This window comes from Lampetra planeri, chromosome 10, assembly GCF_965212315.1.
Source record: "Lampetra planeri chromosome 10, kcLamPlan1.2.h2, whole genome shotgun sequence".
NCBI classification, from domain to species: Eukaryota; Metazoa; Chordata; class Hyperoartia; order Petromyzontiformes; family Petromyzontidae; genus Lampetra; species Lampetra planeri.
In genome coordinates this window covers 4,136,924-4,154,871 of record NC_136116.1, presented here as the reverse complement: position 1 = coordinate 4,154,871, position 17,948 = coordinate 4,136,924, and positions in this window count along the sequence as shown.

The window sequence follows — 17,948 nt, the reverse complement described above, 5'->3', positions numbered from 1 at the left end:
ATATGCACATACATTTAACTTCACCGACAGTATTAATTGTCGAGAGGCTGTTGTGACGTTAAATTAAAATCCACGTCAAAGTCGATTTGCGTCCCCCCCCCACCGCTCACACGAACAACTTCTCTGGCAGCCCTGATCCAGTGTTCAAAATTCCACATTTGTATGGCAGGGGCCAACAATAACGTCTCGAGGTCTCTCCCCCACCCCCACCACGAACAGCAGCCATCTCTCACCCCCTGTCCATTCACCAATGCCAAGGCTGGTGGTTCCAGGCCTGCTGGGAACTGGGAGCCACGGTGCATCAGTCATGGGTCGGGGGTAGAGGGGTAAGGAGGGAAGGGCGGTTGACCATACTTCACCATGCAGGTCAGTGTGTGTGGGTGAAAGGAGCACATTTCGTAACGCGTCTCGCTGAGTGCCTGGCTGGGTCTGGCTGTGCCACTAATCCCGTCCGACTCGTCGGGTCTACGAGGCCCTCAAGCCTCGTCGCCATAGCGAGGCAGTGGAGCCGTTGAAGACGCATGCGAGCGTGGTACCGCAGCACCCACATCACAAACGGTGGTGCTTGAGTGACGCGCATACGTGTGAGCGATGACAGTGAGCATCTGTTTACGGCTACCGTGAGTCACCCGAGCACATCAACACGACCCGCTCTCGACAAGAGAAACACACGTTAATTGCGAGACGGATTCCCACGGTGTGCGTGTGTGTGGTGGTGGTGGGGGGAGGGAGGGGAGTGTGAGTATAACCTGCTCAGCTCTGGGGAACAGCGGCAACAGCATTTTCCATCGTCCCATATAGAGGACCACGGGGAGCATGGGAAGGCCAGGGGGGACCCCTCCGAGGGAGTCATCATTAGACGGGGGTTTATTTGGGGAAGAAATTCTGCCTCCGTACACACATGCCAGACCACCCGTTCACTTCTAATACGGCTCGCCTTCTGAAGCGAGCCAGATTCTTTTTTGAGTGTTGATCAAATCAAGGTATAATTATCTTCAGCATCATCGGCCATGATCAGTTAATTTAGAAGGATGGAGGTTTCTCCGCGCCGTCGCCTGAGATGCAACAATCCACCCAGCATCTGCACATGAGCCGACCTCATCGCTCCATCTCCATGGTCGACGTGCCCCGGTGGAGCGCATTTGCGCCTTTGGCTGCCATTCATTGAGAAGTAAAGAAAGAGAAAGACGTGCATTGCATGACATACGCAGGTTAAATATATAGTTTGACTGTAAATAATAGTAAGTGGACTTGGGCAGGACATGTCGCTTGGAGGGATGATGACCAGTGCTCCACAATAAAAAAGATAAATCAAACAATGTGCTTTGGTTAAAACTAACTCGCCGAGAGGTCATTGAAAAAACGAAAGACAACGCGTCTCTTGGCAAAAGATCTGAACTAGTAATGATTTGAAGCTTTCGTGACTGCAGGAATCCATACTCTTTGGTCCTTTCGGTAAAGTCACAAAATAAAATAAAAATTAGTATAAAATCAAATAAAATGTTTTATACCTACGTGACTTTACCAAAAGAACCAAAGAATATCTGAAATAGTAATTTGAATTACCTACATTCTCAGGAAAGCCCATGACTCTTTTACAGAAGGGCCCTGCGTTGTTTTTGTTGTTGTTACTCTATTGAGATGTTTGCTATGTTAAGATATTTTCAGCCAATGAATGAGTGTTTATCAATTGTTTAATACATACCATTGGGCAAGTACATGATATTGTTTTGGAATGACGAAATAAATCGATGAGTAAATAATAATAATCGGTGTGCATTGATTGTGGTTTGAGGATGTTGACAAAATTGTGCAAACGTGGAACAATACATTTAAAAACAATCACAAACGAGTGGATGCGGTGTTGCCCTACATACCGTGACACTTTCCATATAACTCTGATAACCACGTATATACATCGCAGAACCAAAAATTACTCCCCCCCCCCACCCCAAAAATAGGTCGTTTCGGTTACAAAATCCACATTTTTCGCGTCTGCCAAACAGAGGCACCCCCAGTCAGCGGTATAGAATTGCGTATATGAAGCAGTCCAGCGCATTGGCCGATGGCGGGGTGTAGTGTTACTCTACTGTAAGGGACCGTGCAGTGGCGGAGGCCAAATCCTGCAACAACAGAAGAGGAAAAAAAAATCTCCCGCTGTGAAGTCTGCGAAACAAATTTCTGAATCGCCAGTGTGTCAAAGGACACGGGGAAGATTTATGGTGCCCGTGAGCACGCGGCAAAAGGTACCCCCCCCCCTTCTCCCCCCCCGTCTGCCTTTCTCCTTCTGACTCGACACAGCGTCTTCCTCGGTTTGGCTTGGACTCTTTTCTCCTCCCTCTCCCCACCCCACTCGGGAATCACGCATCTCCTTCCTGCATACCTCCCCCTTTCAATAAACCTCCCCCCCACCCACACACACACATTTCACAGTTGTCCTCATGCCCGCTTCTGTTGCCACCGAATTGTACGACTAATATGTACAAGGCTGGGGACACCGATGCTGGCAGTGACGAAGATGGAGTCACAACGAGGATGTGGTCACGAGGCGAGATGTCTTTTGCCGCGTGTGAAGGGAATTATGTTGTATCTGTCAGATCGTGGTGTCTGTTGTCTCAACGAGGCCCTGCGGCCAATGGCAGGCCAGGCTTAGAGGCTCCCGTACGAGTAAGTATGTTGGTGTATGTTGAACTTCTGTCGCACCGTACCTAGCCAAGCGTGCTAATCGTAGGTGCTGGAGGAAGGACAACAAACTAAAGCACACAAAGCGGTTCTAAGGAAATGAGTTTTCAATCTGCATTTTAAAGTGCCATAGCTCCCAGTGGCATCCTTATAGCGGATGGAAGAGCGTTCCAGACGGCCGCAGAAGTGCATCTGAAAGCGCCGCGCGATGCGGTGACCACCGGCTTTGTTCGATGGCTCCATCGCTGCCTTCGACTGTCAGTCGACCACATTTGCTTCAAGTTATTTTAATGCTGATCGCGGAGAAGGGAACCACAATGCAAAAATTGGCTCCGTGCTATTGGGCGCGAATTCGACACGCAGAGTTGTAGCAACCTAAAGAGTTACCGTGCTGTGAAACGATGATACATAGCAGTCTGTGAATACAAAACACTGAAAGCATCACGAGTTATTGCACACGCGTTATTACGTTTTCGCAGATTGCATTGGTCATGCTGTTTGTCCGTATTTATGCGTGTAGTCGTGAGGTTGTAAATGCGTTCCATAATAAAGGCGATAAAAGTCAGAGTGGATTGTAATGCTCTGGGTTGTGTTCGTTTTTGGTTACATCACCAGTGCCTGGCACATCATGTGTGCACATACGATATCCATCTATGCAAGATGCGTACGGCGCTTATGACCGACCCCATCTATACACCCGATACCGAGTTCCGTGCTTGAAGTGTTCGTGTTCGGCTGAACCTGTATCGGGGACTCTGTTAGGTAGACTCAGCCTTAAACGGCTGGCATAATGCACGTCAGAACTGGGGAGATAAAGATTGCTTAATTGGCGTTAGCTTGGATGTACCGCGCTCGTTGTTAAAAAGCGCGAACAGAAATTTCCCCGTTTAACACGTTGGAGGTGGCTGTCGCGACCGATAGTGTCCATTAGAGAGGTTTTTTTGGGGGGTTAGATCGCGTCAATATAAATGTGTCGTTAAATCCACCACAACCTTACTAATTGGCTGTGTCGGGTGGTGGCGGGATTAACGACACATTTATATGTACGCGATTTAACCCAGAACATCGTCTATTGTAGAATTTGCCCTACATTTTGCAAACGCGCGGTTTACAAAATGCACGATGATGGCTTCCGCACTCCACATGAATTGTGGGGGGTTATTTACCCAAACTTCCACCAGCACCACCAGCACGCTGTTACAGCACAGCGCTACATGCTGTGTACATGCACATGGCAGGGGAGATTGAGTGAACATTCCAGGCACGGCTCACGTCAGTAGCGAGTGATACGTGGACCGATCCTAGCGCCCCCCCCCCCTCCTTCACCAACCCGTGCTGGCCGCTGTGGTGCAGTTTGGTCAAACAAGCCCCATTGCCTGCTCCAACACAGGAGGCCTTCGGCAGTGGATTTACAATGAGCTGTTCGTCCACTCTTGTTGAGTAGTACTACTCTGTACAGGCAGCAGAGAGTGCATGCTACATCCACTGCAAAGTATGATCTTGGGTTTTGATTATAGTGTGCTGATCTTTAAAGGTGCATTGAAAGTTGTGATACTCCTGCTGTTATGGAGTGACTCATGCTGCCAGCTATGGCTGCAAAGTTTGGTTGTCCATGTTATGTATATTGTTTATTGTTACATTTGAATCACAGTTTCACTGTTCCATTGTTTCTATAGCCTTATTTTGATGATTTCGAAAATGTATGGTTAAGCCATGTTTGTTTGTTGAAGTACGGAGTTAGCCTGATAACTTTATCTAAATTGTCTTATGGTTGTTATTGTTCGACTTGCATCCCACGGTGCTTTTTTCTGAAAGATTTTACTGTTTTTTTCCTGGATGTTTCTGTTGCGCGTCGTCGCTTTAAGGTGTTATTTGTTCGTGTTTTTGTTTGTTGCGGTTGCACCCGAGTCAAGCGACTCATGGCTCACAGGCCTATACCTAATACATGAAACTGAACACTGAAAAGCTGAAGAGCACAGGAAATAGTCCACAGGACACAGCAGTGCAAAGTCGTCGGCAGGATGCAGTACGGCAACATCCACGGCACCGCACGATGCTATTCTTGTATTCAGAAAGCTAAACGCGAACGTCGATGTCTGCCAGCCATTGGAGGGCTTCGGGGAGAGAGTTCGCGTAGTTTGAATGTCCCTCCTCCGTTGAAGGAGCGCATACCGCAGTGGTTTACGATGTGGTCCCAAAGTGTGAGCTGCATGGCCACAATCGCAACTGCTGTGGTTTATCTTGAAACTTCCATTTACGAAGGAGATGTTCGCATCGACCCATTGATGTTCTGATGCGGTTGATGGCTCTAGCGCTGCCTTTGAGGAGGAATGTCAAAGGCGCCAGGGAGTTACGATGTTTCGATCTCGAATGAGGTGTTCGAGACCCAAGCACTGGACTATGCCCCAACGTCTCTGCTCCCCCGCACCCCCGTCCCAGTGTCGGATTAAGATAGTGCGGGTCTGTAGAATATGCTATAAAGGGGCCCTAAAAAATAACATGCATATTAAAACATAAATTTTTTACTTGCATAGTAAAGTAATTGTATTTTTTTCATTTACTATACAGCCAGATAATACGACAAATCGCTAACCTTAAACACCCAGTCGTTCATAAAAGTTGAAGGCAGTATAGTACTTTAGTAATAGAGCAAGTGCAGAATCACTGAACCGGAATTGATAGCTTGAAAGCGTTTAGCGCGGGGCCCTTAAAAGGGCCCTTGAAAGTTCGGGGCCCGTAGCTACTACATGTGTAGCTACTTTTGCGACTAGAATAATCCGGCACTGCCCCCTCCACCTTCACGAAACCCGCACTGACTATAGTCTGGCGAAGTTTGGGGAAACAGCCTCCACACGTGGAGATCGGGGCCCTCATCCAGCAGTGGATTAACAAAAAAGCTGTACGTGTCCAATTGCACGCACACACACACACACTCGCAATGTTGTAGGCGTTGGTACATTATACACAAAGACAAAGAACCCCCTATAGTGATAATTGGTTTTTTACCCTTCTATCTGGCAACAAAACTGACACCTTTTTACAAGGAGCCATGTTTACATAGACCACAATACCTGCAGTCATAATGCAAACAAAAAACATAACTCTGAAAATGTGCACTGTCCTTGAAGTTGATTGGTCCACACCCGAGACAGCTTTCCTTAAGAGCCTAGTCTCACATGGGTTGGACCAGATGACGCCAAAAGGCGCACAACTCAAAGACAATGCACCATCAGAGTATGAGAGCTCGGGGTAAGCATTTACACCATTGGAACCCTATAGCCTTAACAGACTGCTGGGGGCAAGTGCTGTTAGCGAGCAGCCCCTATGAAGGCCGTCAAGTTACACGAGGGGGTGGGTGGCCAGCACCACGCCCGGCCGCCTTTGTCTCCCCAGCGGCGATGTTGACACACCGCACTAGGTACTAATTTGAGGCTGAGTCGACCTATACGGCACACATGCACACGTTCGTAAGGGGTGTGTGTGTGTGTGCATAACCTCTCTGCTTTCTTCTAACCTCAACGCATTTTAACGAGAGGCTGTTTGCTTGGTGACCGCGCCAGTGAGGATAGACTCGGGGCCAGGTGTGCGATGTAAGTCATGATATACAACTCGCTGTGATGGCTCCCACGGGAGAGGAAGACACCGGGGTCAGAAGGGGGGGTCGGGGGGGGGTCGGGGGGGGGGGGGTCGGGGGGGCGGGCTGCCATTCCCAGAGCGCTTCAAAGCTCGTGCCAAAACATCATCATTATTTATGCCGGAATTTGTTTGGCTTCTCCACCGCACGTGCTAAACCCCTTAGTGTCGGTCCATGTCCATTTGTGCCGGAGGGCGAGTTTTGTGTTGTTGTTGTTGTTGTGTTGAGTGTTTGTGTGTCCGTGCACGTGTGGTCACAGACACGGGAGTGTGGCGGTCAGCGCTACGCTGCGCTACGGAACCCGGCGACCCGAGTTTGATGATTCCCGCTCACGGTCAACACCAGTGACGATTTATCTAGACCTGGTTCTGGGCCTCACCTAGGTCGACTCAGCCTCAAATGAGTACCTGGTGTGGTGTGTACAAACATCGTCACTGGGGAGACAAAGGCGGTTGGGCGTGGTGCTGGCCACCCACCCCCTTTGTGTGCCGTGCCGGCCTTCATCGGTGCTCGCTCACAGCACTTGACTCAACAGTCTGTTGAGGCTATACGGGGGAGCTTTGCCTTGTGTGGCCACACTACCCCCTCGCGTGTGCCCTGCCGGCCTTAACGGTCGCGCGCTAAAGAGTAAAGTACTCGCCCCCAAATCTGTTAAATCTCTTAGTGCTATATGGAGGATCTTTGTTGTGGTGGTGGTGATGTATGTGTGTGTTCCAATAGGTTGATTTCTATTTCCCGACCACGGCCAAACATCGGTGGCGAATATCTGAACCGGTGCTGGGCCATCTTTAAAGTCTTCGCTCGGCGTTCATTGAGTATCTAACGCGACGTGCACACATCAGTACTGGGGATACAAAGGCGGCAGGGCGGGCTGTTGACCACACCACCTGCTTTTTACGCGCCGTGCTTGTTGGAGTCTACAGGGGGCACTTTGTGGTGCGTGTGTGTGCGTGCCCTTTGCATCAACATCACTTTCTATTTCGGTGCTGCTCGGGTGATATTACAGTAAGTAATTGATTAAATCATATTTTTGGAAAAATGAAATTATATTGCTGGAGAAACCCCCCCCCCCCCCCACCCCCATCAAAAAGTTGTTCAACTTTTAGGGCCATTTACAGGGAAACTGTGTGGCCAACCAATTTGAAAGTCTTCAGCACAATTTTTTTTATAATTAAATAAATACTCGTGCCCTTCGAACCCACGTTTTACTCCTGCTTATTTTTACAGCGGTGTGTGCTTTCCATTTTTAACCATTAAAGTCACATTTCCTGAATGTAAAAGACAGAGGTGGCGTGCCCCGGCGCTACGCGAACCCCCCCCCCCCCGTCTCTCTCTCTCTCCCATTACCAAGTAGGGGGATTGGGCCCGTGCTGTTATGGGAATAGCACAATTGCACTTTGCAACCCACGACGAGGAAAGTTTCTTCATTCAATCCCCCACTCCCCCAACTCAGTTTCAGTTTCATTTATTTGGCATAGCCCTGTGAGCCATTCGGCTCTTGAATCGGGTGCAACCGCAACAAACAAAACACAACTACCTCTGTCCATCCAAGCAGCATAAATGGGTAACACCTCAATTCGTCTGTCGGACAGGGCGCGCACGTGGTGAGGTAAAGTGTGGCTAACGACAGACTCAGAATCTGTATTTATTCTGGAGGAACCCGATGAGCTATGAAGCTCTTGTTGTTTAACCAGATTTCCAGTAGGGGGAGGGGGGTCAGAACGTCACAACAACCGATACAAAAACACGAAAGGAGTGCAAATTATAGGAAAGGTAAGCAAATCACAACAAAATATATACAAATAAAATTAAACTATTCTATATTTACCAGGTAAAGCCCACTGAGCCATTAGCTTCTTTTTCAAAAAGCGGCCTGGCCTCAAATGATAGTCCAACGAAGCGGCGTATCGCGTGGAAATGTAAAGCAGCCCGCGATGTGAAAAGTAGGGAGGGAGCCGTCTTGAGTCCTCCAAAGCTTCCTCTGGTGGAGGCCGTTCCGCACTGAGCAAAGTGCGCAGTTTCAGGGCCTGCACCTTTACCTTTAGCCCGCGTGTGGGATGCGGTCGCTGCCCAGTGGCGGCGTCGGCTCGTCGAGAGTCGTTTGGCCACGCGGCCGCGTGCGTGTGCGCGTCATCGCACCACTGGGACACATCAGCTTGGTGGGGCGCGTCGCTACCTTTCGCCTTTTTTGGAACTTCACGCAAATCCGTTCGCATCCCTCGCTGCCGCTCCACCTCCGCAACCACCACCAACAGCAACAACAACAACCACCACACGTCTGCGGAGACACCCACAGATTTTTCCTACGGAAAGTTGGAATGGCTCAGCGAAGCAGGGCAATGGTGAACTGTGCGGGGTGCCGAACGGCGCCCTCGCCGTGTTTTCGCGGAGTTGAAATATTCGCAGATTTATGCCGCTCCCACGCCGCCAATTTCTTTTTTTTTGCCGCAATGTCTTGTGTCGTAATGGGACCACCCTGGTCAACAGAATTCGACCCATTGCGTAAAGAGAGGCTCCACGCCTAAAGCAATCTGGCGCTCCATCACCATTGCTTCAAGCGAGCCTGGCTCTCCTGATTAAGTGCCACGGTGGCGAGATGTTAACTACCTTTCCCTGTGTACAGGAGGTCGTGGGTTTGATCCCGACCCTGACGCCTGTATCTTTCTTGGCGTGGTCGTGTGGATTGTTTTTCCGGGTCCTCCGGTTTTTCCCTCCACATTTAGAACATGCGTTTAGAATATTTTCCACATGATAAGCCACTTCGTTGAGATATCACGTGGCCAGGTCGCTTCTGAAAATAACTATATAGCTCAGTGGGCCTTATTTGGAAAAATTATTTTAAATGGTTTAAAATAGAGACACTGTCGAAAACCAGTCCAGAGCTTTGCTTGTAAATTAAATCAACGCTGCTGAAATTATTCACTTGCAGAAGAAGGCGGTGGGGGCTCGAAGGGTTGTGTAGAAATACGTTTATGTTTTACATCGAGAGACAGACATTTGAGTGAGACAATGCTTATCTATTTTGGTATCCACCCAGTGGTAGTGGTGGTGTCGGTGGTTGTTGTTGCGCACAGTTCTTGGTTTCTTATCTGCCCTGTGGCCATCGTGACTCGAGGGGGTAGAGATGCAGCACTGCAATTGCTTGCTGGCCAGACGACTTGGAAGACGTAGGAATACCTCTTACTCTGCCCAAGCACACGCGGCCTGCCGTTAAACAGCAACGCAGAGATGGGCGCCATCGTGTACTTGAAATCACCATCTGCTGACGAATGATATTGGCTGTAGGAGGCAGTACAGAAAAGGTTTCTGAAGAAGAATAACACGCTAAAGGTGATTTTTTTTATACAGAAAATTACACGGTTGTGACAAAATGATCGGATCTCCCATCATGCCTTGCATGTCACGTGACACAAGCCTGCACGCAATTTATGTCACGTGCGGGTTGGTGATGGGGCTGTCACGTGATGGTTGGTGATGGGGCTGTCACGTGATGGTTGGTGATGGGGCTGTCACGTGATGGTTGGTGATGGGGCTGTCACGTGTGGGTTGGTGATGGGGCTGTCACGTGATGGTTGGTGATGAGGTTGTTACGTGATGGTTGGTGATGGGGCTGTCACGTGATGGTTGGTGATGGGGCTGTCACGTGGTGGTTGGTGATGGGGCTGTCACGTGATGGTTGGTGATGGGGCTGTCACGTGATGGTTGGTGATGGGGCTGTCACGTGATGGTTGGTGATGGGGCTGTCACGTGATGGTTGGTGATGGTGCTGTCACGTGATGGTTGGTGATGGGGCTGTCATGTGATGGTTGGTGATGGGACTGTCACGTTATGGTTGGTGATGGGACTGTCTCGTGATTGTTGGTGATGGGGCTGTCATGTGATGGTTGGTGATGGGACTGTCACGTGATGGTTGGTGATGGGACTGTCACGTGATGGTTGGTGATGGGACTGTCACGTGATGGTTGGTGATGGGACTGTCACGTGATGGTTGGTGATGAGGTTGTTACGTGATGGTTGGTGATGGGACTGTCACGTGATGGTTGGTGATGGGGCTGTCACGTGATGGTTGGTGATGGGGCTGTCACGTGATGGTTGGTGATGGGGCTGTCACGTGATGGTTGGTGATGGGGCTGTCACGTGATGGTTGGTGATGGGGCTGTCACGTGATGGTTGGTGATGGGGCTGTCTCATGTGGGTTGGTGATGGGGCTGTCACGTGATGGTTGGTGATGGGGCTGTAACGTGATGGTTGGTGATGGGACTGTCACGTGATGGTTGGTGATGAGGTTGTTACGTGATGGTTGGTGATGGGGCTGTCACGTGCTGGTTGGTGATGGGGCTGTCACGTGATGGTTGGTGATGGGGCTGTCACGTGATGGTTGGTGATGGGGCTGTCTCATGCGGGTTGGTGATGGGGCTGTCACGTGATGGTTGGTGATGGGGCTGTCACGTGATGGTTGGTGATGGGGCTGTCACGTGATGGTTGGTGATGGGGCTGTCACGTGATGGTTGGTGATGGGGCTGTCACGTGATGGTTGGTGATGGGGCTGTCCCAGTGTGTGTTGGTGATGGGGCTGTCCAGTGCGGGTTGGTGATGGGTCGTGTTTGTTCAGGTGGCTCAGCGCAGCAGGGGGCACGAGCAGTTTGCTCTCGCACCATGGGCCAACTGGCCGATCCATAAACGTCGCCTGACTTGAGAAAATATTTACAAGGCAAGTGTTTATTATTTTGTTCACAGGCCAACAACCGGCACCAGGACTTGACAAAAAAAGTATTAACTGTTATATCTACTTCATTTGCCCATTACAAACAATCTTAAGGACACAGAATACTTATTATTAACACACTGTTGATATTGGATGTATGTTTAAGTGTCTGTTCATAAAAAAACAGAAACCTAGAGGACACATGCGAATGTGAATAGATACATAGAAATGTGAAAATTGGTGGGGGGGGGGGGTGTCGTTGGAAGTAATTTTTTGTACATTTTTTAATAAATCGTTTTTTTTTATTTCTAACTTGCATTCTTCTTTTCTACTTATTTTGTGGCACGCATTTGGGTATTTCCAGTACCGGATCCTCAACTTAATGACAACCCCATTGTGCACTGTTAATAACATTAAAAGATCCTCAATGTGACCGAACTTTGTTTTAGATTGTCTTTATTTCAGTAGGAAGGGCCCAATAAGCCGTTCGGCTCTATGCCATGGGCATCCTGCGACGGTACAGATGTTACGTTATGCATGTTGAACTTCTTTTGCACCGTACGTAGCCAACCGTATTTATCGGGGGTGCGGGAGAAGGACAACAAACTAAACACACACGAAGCAGTTTCAAAGAAATTCGTTTTCAATCTAACAATGTTTATACCTTCTTGGTTCTTTCGGTAAAGTCACGTAGAATGGAAATAATAAAATAATAAAATAAAACATAATAAAATAATTCTCACGACGTTTCGGCCACAACGCAAGCAGCCGTCCTCAGGTGGAGAACAGGTCTGTCGAGAAGACAGAGTCTTTATGTTTTATTGTTATTATTTTATTATTTCCATTCTACGTGACTTTACCGAAAGAACCGAGAAGATGAATCCCTGCAGTCACGAAAGCTTTACATCGAAATGTAATGTTTATACCCCCCTCCCCTACCGCGACGCAATGTTGTTTTCAAACACAATCGCCACACAGCCACAAGAGAAAATTGCGAGCGCGAGTAATTGACGCTTAATCCGACCCTGCCCGACAGCGTGCAACGCGGTTGCGATTACAGCTGAGGCTGCTCCTGCCGTGTTTGGCACCGGGATAACAAAATGTGCCTTAGAGTGTCAGACATCACTTCGCACCCACATTCAAAGTGCCGACCCCTCCACCACCATCCCACCCCATCTCCCACCAAGTTGCGTTTTCCTTTGCCGCCTCCCCTTAAGCCCCTAAACCCCCAACGACAACAAAGAGGCGGCTACGTTTTGCGAATGCGGCATTGGCAGTGGTGTACAAGGAGACACAATAACGCAGCACGTTCATCACAAACGCGATGTCCTAAAAAATAAATACGTAAAGAAATCGGGTGATGATTTGGGCAATGAGCGTTTTTTCATGCAGATGCGGCAATTCCCAAAGGTCACCTATTATCTACTTCATATATATATCATTGTTCTGTTTTATATATTTGTAAAGAAATATTTTTACTTTTAAGGGCAGTGATGTTGACACGTGTGTTGAGGTTTTATTCTCAGACGCAAATGTACTTCACCTCGGTAAGAAAATCGTACGAATGTGGAACACCCATGATAGAGGTTTTTGGGTTAGATCGCGTAAAAATATAAATGTGTCGTTAAAACCCGCCCCCACCCGACACAGCCAAACCCTTACTAGTTGGATGTGTCGGGTGGTGGCGGGTTTTAACGACACATTTATATATTTACGCGATCTAACCCAAAAAAACCTAATTCTAGATTTGAAGCTTTCGTGACTGCAATGATTCATATTCTTAGGTTTTTTCGGTAAAGTCACGTAGGTAAAACATTAAAATTAATAAAAGTAAAATAAAATAAAAATCACGACGTTTCGGAGGCAACACAAGCCTCCGTCCAAAAAAACCTCTTATGGATGATATTGGTCGCGAAAGCCTACGTGTTAAACTGAATGTGGAACACCTTATATGACTAATCCAGGACATCGCCGGTAGCTCGGGATTACATTCCACTGGGTCTGTCGACGTCGACGAATCTGAAATTATTTCCACACCCGGTACACCACATCGAGTATACATCTCGATTTAGCTGTGGATAACTCTTCACGCACCACGCATCCCGGTCCACCTGGAAAATATTCCGCGAGAAATTAAACCCTGACCCCATCCCGTATGAACATTTTACGAGAGGGATTTGTAAGATCGTGCCGTGTCTCATTGTTCTGACCGTTTCCTTGTTGTTAAGTGGAGTGTTAAACGCCCCCCCCCCCCTCTTCACCCAACCTTTTTATCCAGCAAAGTCCATTTATCGTCACAAAGCAGAAATTCATCTTCTTGGTTCTTTCGGTAAAGTCACGTAGAAGGGAAATAATAAAATAATAAAAATAAAGCATAATAAAAGAAGTTATTTTTATTATTTAATTATTTCCCTTCAACGTGACTTTACCGAAAGAACCAAGCAGATGAATCCCTGCAGTCACGAAAGCTTTAAATCGAAATTTAAATAGAAAATTAAAGCAGAGATTGTATTATTTACTCATCCGCCCCTCCCTTTCCCAGAGTCGCTCCCACTCCCTTCCCCTCGATCATTTTTTCTTTTTTTTTCTCACAATTTTATCGGCCCGCACCCCTACGTGAATGGATCGATAAACTCTTACCCCCCCCCCCACCCAGTTTGACTGTCCGCGCCTGTCAATTGATCGATTGCGATGGGTCTCTACGCATCGTGGATGTCTCCGGCCGGTTTTTGTTGTAATGTTTCGCATTGTCACCGCCTTAAGTCCGTGTATTCAACAACAACCCGAACAAAACACACATTTTAAAAATGTTTAATGAAAAATTGCATTATTCTAATAATGCCCTTAATAATAACAATGCATAAATGCAGCTGCGTTGTCTGGTTGTTGACGATTGAGCGAGAGTCCTTGCAATGCCTGCCGACTCACGGACAATCACGGGGGGCTTCGTGCAATATTATCGCAGCCAGTTTCACATCGCATCGTCCGCGCCGAGGATCGGAACCTGTGCTCAAGAAGACTCCACGTGGTTTACAACTGCTACAAATCACATGGGGTCCGCCCGTGCCTGTGCGCGTGTGTGTCGATCAGTCGTGGCGAAGCCGTGATTACGTGGCGCTACGAACCACGGCGACCCGAGTTCGAATCCCACTCACGGCAGACAACAGTAGTGACGATTACCTGAACTGGTCCTGGGCCTCCCCTAGGTCGACTCAGCCTCTAATAAGTACCTGGTGCGATGTGAAAATATCACCACTGGGGAGACAAAGGCGGCTGGGCGTGGTGCTGGCCACCCACCCCCTCGTGTGCCGTGCCGGTTTTCATAGGTGCTCACTATTAGCACTTGCCCCAACAGTCTATCAAGGCTATATGGGGTATCTTTGTCTTTGGCTATCAGTAGCAATCGCGCATCTCGGCCTCAAATAAAAATCAGTGTCCGAATTCTCTTTCCAGCCACGGTGCTGGGGGCTGCAGGCAGTAGCCGGACGAGCCCGTCAGCGCTCGCTCACGCTCACTGTGGTCAGCGCAGTGGCTGCGTGGGCGAGCGGTGAGTTCCTCTCGAAGTACGAGCCAGTTTTCCGCGGCGGCGATGGTTCGATTCCCAGCTGCCGCACCACGAATTCTCCACGCGTCCGAATCCAAGCGCCGCCCGCCGCAGCTTCCCCCGCAAAGCCGACTTTGAAAGCCCCCCTCGGCGTCATCCGGTGTCGTGAATCCAACATTTTTCCGATTCCCTTTTTTTAATCAATTCTCTATAATGAAGTTGGAAATAAAATCGCTTCCCTTGCGGGGACCGGTGGGGGGGGCGGTTTGGACAGGATTCCAAAACGAGACGTAGCGCCTCCGCAGGCTCGTCCAGTGTAAATACTTTGAAAGAAAAAAAAAGTAGCTGAGCGCCGTTTGCCATGTGAACGGCCCAGTGTGCAGGCAATTAGTCTTGGAAAATTCACACCGGCAGAATGCCACCTCGGGGTCCATTCAGCAGCTATTACTCAGCGCCGTGGGTCACTGCCGCTGGCAGTGCTGTGCCCCTCTCCGCTGCCAGGAGCAGCGGTGGGTTTGGCAGCGCCGTCTTGAGCAAGGGTGGCTTGCGACAGCGGCTCTGCAGGAACGTAACATATAGCTAATCGCTCTCTCTCTCTCTCCTCGTCAGGGATGTTTGGGCCTGCGGTGCCATCTGCTTCCCTGCACCAATTGTGAAGGAGCCCACGGTTTCCCCTGAACCACTGATGCTAGCCGATCATCAATCGCGTGCCATTGCCTGCTACCAAACGCTCCGCCGCTTAAGAATATAAATCCACAGCCCGGTGGGTGGAAAAGTGACTTGCTGTAAACATGCCTCTCTAAATGTAGGGACCAAATTCCCTTAAAAGGTGTATTTCATCATCGTCAACCATATAAATCTATCCATTGCTGGATTCAAGGTCTTCCCTTCATTCGCCACCTTGCATGGCCTTGCGATACAGCAATCTTCTGCACAGCAGCTGATTGCATCACTCCGTCTCCACATTCGACGTTCTCTCAGGCACGTGCCCTTCGTCGGCTTCCAATCCATGATTAGTCTGCACCACCATCACCAGTCGTCGTCCCTGCTCCCGATGTGCTCTGCACAAACCCACTTACTTTTCTGAAGAGCCAATACGATGCCTCTAACGTGCATTGACCACGTGGTTCCCCTTGCCCCGTCTCCCAGTGCAATTCCAAGCGTGCACCTTTCCGTGCTTTCCCGCGCACTCCTTTGAGCTTTTGTTCAATTTTCTTTGTCAACGTCCGTTTTTCTCGATCCAAATGTCAGAGCGAGCGAACACGTTCAGCTTAATAATGTTTGTCTTTAGGCACATCGGTGTGGTTCTTTTCATTATTAAGTTATAAGGTAAAAAAGAAGCACTCCCTCTGACAAAGGACCTCAACCCCCTCCACCTCCCGCACACACATTTGAAATCCCGCATCCCCTGCTGGAGTACACCCCAAACCCTCCGAACCGATGACAGCCCCTACCTCTCGATGGCGCAACTCCTGGTTGACTGCAAACGTCACCGATCACAACCCGGCAGGCAACTGACCCCCAAGCAGTAAAGGCCCCAGGGTTCAACCTACCACGTCAAAAATCTGACAACCCTCGACCAACTTGAAGACAGGGCCTCCACGAAGTGGAAAGTGAGGGAACAGCCCAAGTCGTGACTCTGTGGCCACCACCCAAGTCAGACGATCGCCTCGCATACCGCCGAACTCCTGGCCCTGAGAGAGATCCGTTCCCTTTGACATCGCGAGCCCACTCGCTCTGCCTCGCCTGAAGCCGTTGAATGGATCGCTAACCTCGACATCAAAACTACAAACTGCTTCCCCAAACCACACGAAGAAGAAGAAGAAGACTGTGCGAGGTTTTTTTTCGTTACCCAACACCATCCCGGTATACAGTTACAAAATTAAGTGTACATTATACTGTGCGTGACCTCACGTACGTCTGGAAATCTGGAAGTTAAATTTAAAAGCAGACTATACAAATGTGGCTTAGGTCCCACACTGAAAGCTGGAGATGTAAATTTGTCCAAATCATCTGTAAATGTGCGGGCAGCCAAAACCAGCAGATTGACCAAAATACAACGCAGCGCTTTAAGCGAACTACCAAATGGTAACAATTTGTCAATGAATTTGCTGCTGACATTGCAAATAAATGGCAGCGTGCATATTTATTGGACTTTGAAGGGTACAAATAAAAATGGTAAAATGACTTGTGTCTTTCCACCTCAAACCGTTGGTCACTGTGAGTCATCGTAATAACACTGCACGGTGAAATACATTGCATACATACATGCCAGAATGGAACGCATGGTTTTTTTTCTTTCATAATCGGCCATGAAGCTGCCTTTTGATAAAAATCATCATCAGCATCATCATCATTGCAATGCAATGCAATGATGATGTGGGAGGTAAATTACTTCTGAGTTCATGATATCTGTTAGATAACCACACCGTCCGTAACCTCCGTTGTTAACTCTCTCTAGCTTTTGAAACCATCTCATTTCTCCCATATTAACTGCCTATAAAGTAATGTGTTTAAATCCTTGAAGCAATACACGAGAATCTTGCAAGCGAATGCAACTCATCCTTGAGTAATGGACTCAACTAGGCCATGTACTTAATTAATAAATGTATTTTGTTGTGTTCGTGAAACACGCAGACATTGACGCACTATTGGGGGTATTTTAATAGCGTTGAATTTTGTACCGAAAATAAAACCCTCCAAAAAAAACATTTTATTTGGCTCTGCAATTATTCTGACGAGTCATTTTATGTGCTACGAGGAAAGGCAATTGCCCAAAACGTCACCTATCATATATCTTGCGTATAGGCAGTGTTATTCATGATTTTTTTTAAGCATAACAGTGTCATTATAGATCCAGGCAGTGTTACTAAATGCAAGGCCCGTGTACACGCAATGCATCGGCGGCCTCCGTGACGGTGGGTGAGACACAACAGCTCTCCCCGTGGCTTTACTCAATCACGCATTGCACCTCGGATGCCTCGAACGTGAGGATGAGCCCACCGATAGGGCAGGGCCACCCAGAGGTCGCAATCGGGTACCCGATACCCGTACCCTACCCGATACCCGGCTACCCGCACCCGGCCGGGTACGGGTACCCGTTTGCGACCCTGGTGGGTACGGGTACGGGTAGGCCGTGAGTCACTGGTGAGTCACCGTTTGTCACTCATTTCGGGTAGGGAACGGCTACCCGTATCCGGCCGGGTACGGGTACGGGTACCCATTTGCGACCCTGGTGCGGCAGGGTACGGGTAAGGAATCAAAACCCGTTTGCGACCTCTGGGGCCACCCCTTCGGAGTTGTTCTCTCTTCCAGTGGTCGTGTGGATCTCTACTCCGGGACTCTCCGGTGTTTCACTCCCGCATATAGAATCAACGTCACGC